Raw genomic sequence first — 10,203 nt, 5'->3', positions numbered from 1 at the left:
GATCAACCCGGCGACCGTACTTCCAGTCCTAGTCTCTCCAAGAGCCGACTGCCAGTACCACTGCCACCGAGACTCTCTCAACCAGTGAAGCAAGGGTAACGCCCTCGCAACCCAGCGAAGCTAAAGTCATGCTTTAGCAAAACCCGTGCTTTCTCCAAACTTCCCAGTGATTGCTCTGCTCAGCCTACAACATTGAGTATCGATTCGATGATGCGAAGAGATCACATCCAAAGTCCTTATCCATAAGGCAAGAAGTCCTTCCTCGGAAGGCTAGAGAAGAACCTTGTGGCGAGGTTGGTGCTCTCCTCGTCCACAACGCTTGAAGAAGAATTCAGGTCAAGGGACTTCCCCGACGACTGCACCCCACGGTGCTGGCACGCCCGCGCACACGCTCAAAAGAGACAGTTTGCACGCCAACTGGTTTTGGAGCCAAACAGTATGTTCAATGTATCATAAAGGAAGAAAGTTCTAGTGCACTAGAGAATGTGTGGTCGATTCAAAACCTCTTTCTCTGTAGATTTTGATCCGTTCATTCATATCATCATATGGAGTAGTTTGTTCGGGTTGTTAATTATAATGTTTACCTTGCCTGTTTTGTTATGTTAGTTATTTCATCAATATCCTAAGACTTTTGAAAAGCCTAAACTAATTTCATCAAGATCTGCAACATTAACCACCTAGCTTACATGCGCAAAGGTCTTCTGTGAAGCCTGGGAAGTCGTTCACATCTTTGAAATAATTAAGAGACATGCAAAACATGAGAAGAACTAGCATTCTTACCTAAGTGGGATGCTAGTTGTATTAGTTCCATTCACGCGAGTATCATCAATATTTATCTCAGTCTAAGACTCTTCTTTGAGATATTGTTGAGTTTTGACTGTTTGGATTTATTAGTAAACTTCATTGGTTTAAATGATTGACACACACGTATATATGCTGCTGATGAATGAAAATTACAATATTAGGCAGGTATGATTTATAAATATACATTATCATTGGTTGAAGATGATTCTCTGTCAGTAATCATATATAACAAAACGGTCTAAATAATGGTCAGATTGCATGCTCATGGTGAACGAGGTTCTACGTTGCTCATGATTAGCCAACCTAGGTCTTGTCCACTATGGTTTTCAAGACTTTAGGTCCGAAGTGGGTTTGTTGTGGGTGCCTCAGGTCGGGATGACATTACTAGCAAAACAAGCAGTCCATACAAATTTGATTAACACTGACTTTACATTGCTCATGGGGCAAGATTGTTTGCGATCAATGGTCTCATTTCTAAGATGCAGATTTGGGGTGGACTAATCTAAAACTTGATTATAAGATTTTTTTTTTTTTTTTTTTTTTGTCAATAATGTTTTCAAGAATCTGAAGACTAGATTTTACGAGAAAAATAAAGAATTGCTAATAGAAAATGTTGTAACTAAAGAAAATGGGGATAGAAAAAAAAAAGGCAAGATTTGTGAAGAAACTTTTAAGAAATACTAATAGAAAATTAGAAACAATTGTAAGTTTGTAACAGAAAAAGATAAAGAAAAAACAGGAAAGGGTGGTAACAGGACTTGAACCAAGGTTGAGGTCAAGAGAGTGCAAAATTTGCTCAGCCCATGGCCAACTCAACTACCATAGGTTTGATTGAATTTTGGCCACATATACAATATAAATGTCGACAGAATTTTGGCATCCCTTCAAGTGGATCCACTCTTGGTGATTGCTTAGAAGCGATAATCAGGTTTGAGAGAGGTGATTGCTCGGAAGCAATAGTCAATCTTGGAAATAGTACATAATAATTTCTGATAATATTATTATTCATTGGGATCACTTTTTGATCGCATTTCGACGTCTCGGTCGTTGTCCTAATATATAGATTAAATATGCAAATTTTCTATCGGCCCCGTGAAGTTCCGAACATCACTTTTGGACGGGATAATTTTTCACAACCTCTAATTGACTAAAAACTTTGAAAAGTTGTTTGGCCTTGGGCCTTAGGCCCAAAAATAACTTAAGGTTAGAGTCCATAATTTACTTTGGACACCAACAAACGGGTATATGCTAGTGAACTTAGCCCAATAAGTTAGTTGACCTTTGACTCGAACATCTCCCTTGACCCAATAAGGTTCTTGTAGCTCATGATAGCATTCTTGCATAATCTTGAAATCTACATGTGCATGCATTTACGATTTTCTTATGTTACCTTGTTTCCTAACAATTGGTGGAATTCTTATTCGCCTTACCCGACTCTTACTCCTCAACCATCCCTCAATCTTTCAAAAAATACTATTTATTTACTCAATATATTTTTCAAACTCTAGTAAATTTTTGGCAAAACTTACCTTGCCATTTTTCTATCTAAATACAAGTTTGGTAAAACCAATTCTTATTTAGTCTTGACAACATTTTAATTTTGAGTTTTTCTTGTATTTATCTATTCTACTTTTATCTCCCTATCATTTTAGTATACAACCTATTTTCTTACCCCATGATTTATCTAATTTAAACTCTTTTACTGCCCCTAAGTTGAGCCTTCTACCCCACATACAAAGCCCAAGCCTTCTTCTTTTCTTGTTCTCGTCAAAATTGGGCAAAGAGAAAGGAGGACCTCTCAGCTCCCCTGTCCCACGTTGCCAGCATGCAAAGGGAAACCTCTCCTAGAAAATCATCCCAGGCCGTCAAAAGGAAGTATCCAAGCCAGAGGTTGTCATTCATCCTTCTCTTACCATTTCTCTCGTTCCTGTGCATATCAATCTGCTTGCATGCTCCAAAACGCCTAGTTCAGGACCTCTAATCAAAATTCCTTCTTCATAAAAATTGTTCACCTCTGTCTCTTCTATCTGACCTCTAAATCTCAGCCCTATTTGAGTCGTTTTGAGACCTGTACCCCAATCGAAGTGGGAGCTGCACAGAGACGAACCTGCTCCAAATTTCTGCTTGTAAATCCTCCTCTTTCTTTACCCGAATTCCCCAAACCTTATTTGAGATTAACTCCAATAATTGGTAAGGTCACTGTACCATCAAGTTCCTATCTCTGTCCTCAATTTTTAGGCTCAATACGTTCAAACAACTTTCCTACATATTGAGAAATTTCTGTTTCACTCTGGAACTGGGCTTGATCAAATCAAACTCCCTTAGCACTCTTTCCAGTTGAAGCCCTCAAGAAAACTCACCTTTTTGTTTGGTCTTTGGTCAGTATCATGCTTTCCTTAACACTGTGTTTAATTTGGTTGTTGTTACAAATTCTTGAAGATTACGAACTTATCATTACTGTTGTTAGTATCTTGCTGCTTTATCCTTGACTTCTCATTCATTCTAATGTCTAGGAAATTTTGCTAGGCCATGAGTATTAAAATCGTATTCGGTTCAAAGGTTTATTTGTGTAGATACCTCTACTAGCGAGCTAGTTTGCTATCTCACCAAGTATAAGTAACACCCTCTTAGTGGGCCCACAAGCCATGGTGGGACCCGACCACGATATGCATCTCGTACCATGACACTCAAGCTACCTCGTGGTAGTCGGAAGTCACCAAGAGCTTATCGGGAAGCCACCTTCCTGGCCTTGCCAAGTTGCCTCCATAATAAGTCTTTCTACACTAGAATAATGGGTTTGCATCCCACATTGAAGAAAATGTAAATGAGAGGGGTTCCTTTACCTATAAAAGGGACCCCTCCTCCCACTTAGAAAGATCATCCCATTACAACTCATGTAATCCCTTTGGGCCGCAAGACCCAACACACATAGTTAAACATTCAAGTGGACGTAGGCGGGAGATGAACCACTATACTTCTCGTGTCTTCCCTCACTCTCCCTTTCTCTAAACGTTAAATAGGCCCCTCGGTCACACACATTAACATTGGCGCCATCTGTGGGAAGCCAACACAAAGGCTTCGTCACGTACCATGAACTTTGACCCGTAAGCGTTAGGTCAACGCTCGGTCAACATCAAAGTGGAACCTTAGGGTTAGAACCTCCACTTGAATTTAGGTCATAGTGGGCTAGACTTACAAGTCTCACATTAAATTTATTCAATGAACCTAATGTAAACTTGGGCTAAGAACTAAAAATGACGTAGGTTCTAAATTCAACACAACACCACCTTCCTTTTATCTTCCTTGCCTCGTTCGTAACCTTGTGGCTACGAGCCAAGCCCACTTTGCAAGCCTAAGAATTTTGGGCTTATAGATTTCTTATTTTCCAACCTAAAGGCCTTATCTCTTTGAGGAATTCTAGGCCCAAAGCACTAACTCTATGAGTGTCGTGTGACAGGACCCGCGCCCGGATTTCACCTTGAAATCCAAAGTGGCCCTGCGGGGCCCACCTCAGAAGAAATTCTACCAAAAATTTGGCGGAACTCCCTCTAAAAGTGGATTACCCAAAAACCTGTAGAAAGACATTCATACTTCTAAAATAATCCACCCTTAATCTTCTGGAGCCACCCTGCCCCCCGTAACACAACATCTCCCATTTCACCAAAAAATTCTGAACTTAAGAATATTAATATCCTGGGTTATCAGAGCAATCTAGTGTACAGGCATACAAAAGAATAGAATACAAGATAAATGACCAATACTCTTATAATGCAGAAGCTATGACAGCTATGCCTTAACCCCATGTACGCTCGACCTCAAGCTAAACTGGCCTGCAAACTGGGCATTTAAAACCGAAGGGCCTAGGGGAAAACATTTAAAAATCGTTAGAGTGAGTGGACGAAAAATAAGTAATTTCGAATGAATAAGTAAAACTTAATGCTTTCCCAAGTTATTCTCTAAAACCTCGCATGCAGTAACAATCTTGGAAATACTTTTAATCATCATCTTTACTGCAATCTCTTAAAATCTCATCCTCAATCCCTTTTAAAACATCATTTTCAAGAGGCTTGCTTGATGACTAGAAAGGACTGCTGTCTAGTCATCTCATGCCATCTGGGAGGGACTGCCACCCAGATGACGCATCGGAAGGGACTGCCAACTGGAACAGGAGGCGGTGGATAGAAGGGACTGCCAACTAACCACAGTTAGTAGACAGGACTGCCGACTAACTACCTCATGTCATCTGGAAGGGACTGCCAACCAGGTGACGCATCGGAAGGGACTGCCAACCGGGTTGTAGTCTGGAAGGGACTGCCAACCAGACTATTACCTAGAAGGGACTGCCAACTAGGTAATGCATGCATGCGCTGACTGATAGCCTCCTCAATACCTGGAAACAGCCTCTTTCAATTACTTGCCTTCGGAAAGAAACTAGATATTACTTCAATAAATCATTAACAATTCACCGAGAGCATAACTCAAGATTATCTCGCTATCTCGCTAACTCAAATCTCAATAAATCCACGAAAGCATAAAAACAAATACTCTGTAAATCAATAAATGCTTTCGGAAAGAAATCTCAATCTAACTCAAGGCTGATAAGTGCGGAGCTCAAAACCCAATAAATCTCGGTAATTTAATTAAGCTCAAATATTTGCTAAATCCTTCGTACTCGTATATCTTCATAAAAACTGATATTCGAAAACAATAATTCTCATAATATTTTCTGAATCAGTCACTTCCCGAAAATCATTTCCCTACTCAATAACTCATAAATAATTAGCTTGAAAAATCTATTGAAAGCCCTCAGGAAGGAAATCCACTAAAATCCCATAACTCATAGAGCATAATAAAGTCCAAGAAATCAAGCTCATAAAATCATAATACTCAACAATTCAAATAATAACTTAAACCTCAATCGGAAAATAATAATATACTGCATGCACATTTAATTTAAAATAAATGTCCACCCACAGTACTATTTAGGCGATCACGTATACGAGTTCCTTCATCGAGCAATAGCTCGGTATATCGCCTTGTACACAATTATAATTCGTGAATAACAATCCGGAATTAAATACGATTCCAATGTCCTATTCTCATAAATCAACATTTTCATTTCTTCTCCAATTTAATCCAAACTTCACCTTTAACACCAATTCCTCGATTTACATATTCCACAACGAAAACGAGGGAAATCCGACGGCCGGATTTTCCACAATTCAATCACAAAACTCCAAACTTCAGAAAATCACAAACAATTCCAAATTCCTCCAAAATTCACCAAACTTCACACACAAGCTCTACAACATTTCTACAATTTAATGGGCTAAAAACTGAAATTAAAACACTGCCCTACACGCCTCCACGCGCCACCAACAGTGGCAGTGCGTGGGCCCCACGCGCTGGCGGCCACCACCTCCGATGGCCACCAAATTTTGGCAGCACCACCTACACAACAGACCCAACATTTTTCATAACTACAACAAGTTCCAATTTTACCTTGAAGGGCTCCAAATTGGCCGGTGAAATTTTTCCAAAAAAACCCAAGAATTTGAAATCATCAATTCGACCTCCACACTGCAAATCGTGGCTCAAGGATAAGGGCGAAATGATCCTTGGCAAAAACCGAACCTTCGACACCAGTTTGGTGGCCAGAGACGGCCAGAATCGTCGGAAATCGACAAAACTCCCAAACTGCTACAGTGAACTTCACGGCTCAGTTCCGAGCTCCACCGGCCGAGCCACCGCAAAACACCACCACAGGCGTGACAAGAATGAAGAGGCGAGCTTGTCGGTGCCCGGATTCCTTCGTGGGGTGGCCGGAGGAGGAAGAAATTGGAGGAAGAAGAAATCGGGCCGAAGAGGAGAAAGGATTGGGGGAGAGGAGAGAGAAAAAGCCGGTAGGTTTCCAAAAATGGAAACTTACCACAGTAACTTGGCTATTAATAGAAACTTACCACATAAACAGTAACTTTAGTATTTCGCTTATAACTTTTACATACGAACTCCGATTTTTACGTACCACATATGCACGGGCTCCGTTTAACGTCCTCTCCAACTTCCATGAAGAATATTTTCTAAAATTTTGACCTGAATAAAAAGCCAACTTTTAGGGCCACTAAAAGCACTAAAACGATAGTAAAAGTGAAAGTAAAGATCGTTCACCGTCCAAGTGACTAGTAAACCGGTAAATTCGGGTTTGGGACATCACATCGTGGGTGTAGGGTTCCTCGGGGAGGCAGCGCTGTGGTGGTCCAGTCTCCAGGTTGCCACAGAAAACTTGGTATCAGAGCCAATGGTTTTGATGGACCTTGAACTTAAACCTTTTCATTATGTGAAGTTTGATGGATTGCCTTTAATGCTTGTTATTATCATCAACCATACTAAAAGTGTTTTGAAATATATACATATATATTTATACATATTTGTCTTTCAGATTTGAAAGAAAAATGTATGACTCCTCCGACACCGACAGCACAGTCAAATCCTGTGTGACCATAGAATTGAAACCCTATGCGCTGATTGATGTCCCTCCACCCTTCTCTTCTAGTGCTCTTCCCTCTTCCTCCATGCAACGTCCGAACCCGAAGGCGAAGAAGATGAGAAACCTGCTAATTGCAGAACTTGATAGGGATCTCGAAAGTATAACAAGGGCAATGAAAGAAGCCATGTACTCTCGACAAAAGGATAATTCATTATGGGAGTATATTCAAGAATTTTGGCAATGAGAGCTAGACATCCTAACATATATGAGTGCTTAGAGGATCGTAATTATTGATTCATACATGGTTTAAATTCAAGGATGTGAGGAAGGATGAAAATGAACTACTCCAGACCTTGGCACGAGGATGTTCGGGGTAATCATTCATTCTTACTTCAACTCTCTAACAAACTCAGAATTAGCTTCCGCTTTACCCATGTCTGACTTAGGCATCGGATGAGAGGAGTTCGGAACCTGCTTCCGGACTTCCTCCTAACAACTTCTTTTGTTACAAGTTTGGCAAGAGAGATCAAGAGTAAGTCAAGTTACAGCTTCCTTCCGCTTAACTATCCCCTATCCGGATTCATGTACAAACAGGGGGCATCGCCGACATCTACCCTGACTATGTTCCACCACTATATATTATATATACACACACCACACATGGTCTTTCTAGTAAGGGATCCTTTTTTTGGCCATTTTAAGGGATTGATTATTTAACCAACTTTTTGATCACTTATCAAGATCTCTACCGTTCAGTTGTTAGGTCCATATGAGTAGATCAATTCTGCAAATTTTCAATCAAATTAATAATCGTTAACGCATTCAAAATTGTGATTTACAATTATAAACATGAACTATTCAGATTTGACACATTTGTTTTGTCCATTGAATTAATCTAGTTCAATATCTTAACGGTCACTAATTTGGTTGAAAATTCGCATAAGTGATTTATTCATGGAGTCCTAAGAAGTGAACGGTCGAGATGCCAATATATGATCAAAAATGGGTCACATAAGGGATCTCTTAAAATGACAAAAAAAATGGATCCCTTAATGGAGGGCCCTCTATATTATATAGAGGGAGGATCAGTAGGGGGGACATTTAATATTTGTGTGATTAACAAAGATAGGTTAACCAATTACATATTCCGAAGTCAACATTATTGAATGGAGAATGCTATATACGCACTCATTATGCGTATGAGTTTAACACCACAACACCACGTGTTATGTGGCATCAGAAATAAAATAATTTATTAATTTATTTTTTTTGTCACTTTTTCCCTTGCTGCTATTCTCTCTCTTCTTCACCTTATCCTCTGTCTTCTAGGATCTTCTTTCTCTAGCTGCTCTCGGTCAACCGGAGCTCCACCAGTAACACCTATACCACCACCGTTCTCAATGGCCGTCAACGAGACTAGTGCAGGCCAGCCTCCATGAAGTCCGACAATCAGTGATCCAGAGCCATCAATGCACAAGGAACATACAAAAGCAAACAACTTTCCCAAATGCGAATAACCAATCTCAAACAAAATCCAAAACCAAATTCCAAGTCACCATCCCTTAAAATTAATCCAAACCTATGTAAGTGTAACAAACCACCTAAACTGATAAGAAGCCATAATCACAAACCCAACTGGCATTCTCGCTGATGCGGTCTAGACCTCATCCCTATCCGCTGATTTATCAATCAAGCTCTCCTTAGTCCTTCAGCAACGGCATCACCTCAGGCATCAATTTCAGCAGCAACCTCTTCTCCTTGGCCGACAAATCATCACCAGAATACTAGCCGTAATTGGAATAAGCTTTCAAGAATTCATGACCCAGTCGACGGTGACCAGGAGGTGTTTGGGGTTATACGAGAGAAGCTCGTGGGTTGAGGATTGAGAGTAGGAAAGTAAACCACATACGAGACTGAAGTCTCTGTTCGAAATGGGAAGCTGAGCTTCGTCGATGTTAGAAGAGAGAGAAAATATTGTTTTTGCAGAAGTGGAGAGAGGAAGAAGAAAGAGAAGGGCAAAACTAATAATGAAGAAAATGCATTGATAAACTATTTTATTTCTGCTGCCACATAACACATGGCCTTGTGGTATTTGACTCACACGCATGTGAGTGTGTATGTAGCATTCCCCTTATTGAATTTTTACAATATTTTGGAAAGGAGGGGGGCCGACATATAGTATTTTGGGAAAGAGATATTAATTGAAGGGGGGGCGATATTTAATATTTGGGGAAATGATCATCTACCCAATTTTGGAGTTAATTAACCCCACTTGCCCAAACACTCTAAGAGATTGCCCACTCACCCAAACACTCTAAGATATCATTTCCCTAATACCCAATTAATTATTTTTTTATTCTTTTTTATTTATTTTTGAGACTTTTTTGCCCTCTCCTTCTTTCTCACTTAGAGAGAGAAGTCATCAAAGTCCTTGCCGGACTCCCGTGACCAGTGGCTGGCCAAGGACTACGGTGACGGGAATCCAGTGACCGGTGAACGGAATCTGACTACCGGTCATCGGAATCCAGTCTCCGGTCGCCGGAGTCCGGAATTCGGTCGCCAGACTGGTGACCGAATTCCGGCGTCTGAATTTATTGCCCCCTAATAATACCCAGTAACTATTTTGTTGCCCCCCAATAATCATATTATTGCCCCCAAAGAATCATTTTATTGCCTCCCAATACTCTTTTTATTGCCTCTCAATAATCATATTATTGCCTCCCAATAATTATATTATTACCTCCTAATAATCATATTATTGCCCCAATAATCATATTATTACCCTCCAGTGAATTGCATGAACTCCCAATACCTCCATCTCAATCCAAGTTTCCAACTTCCCATTAATGAAAATTGAAACCATAGGCGCTGCGTTTCAAGTTTTTAACCCCATTAGCAACCATCAAGTCACA

Source organism: Rosa chinensis, chromosome 5, assembly GCF_002994745.2.
Source record: "Rosa chinensis cultivar Old Blush chromosome 5, RchiOBHm-V2, whole genome shotgun sequence".
Taxonomy (NCBI): Eukaryota; Viridiplantae; Streptophyta; class Magnoliopsida; order Rosales; family Rosaceae; genus Rosa; species Rosa chinensis.
This window is presented reverse-complemented; position numbering follows the sequence as displayed.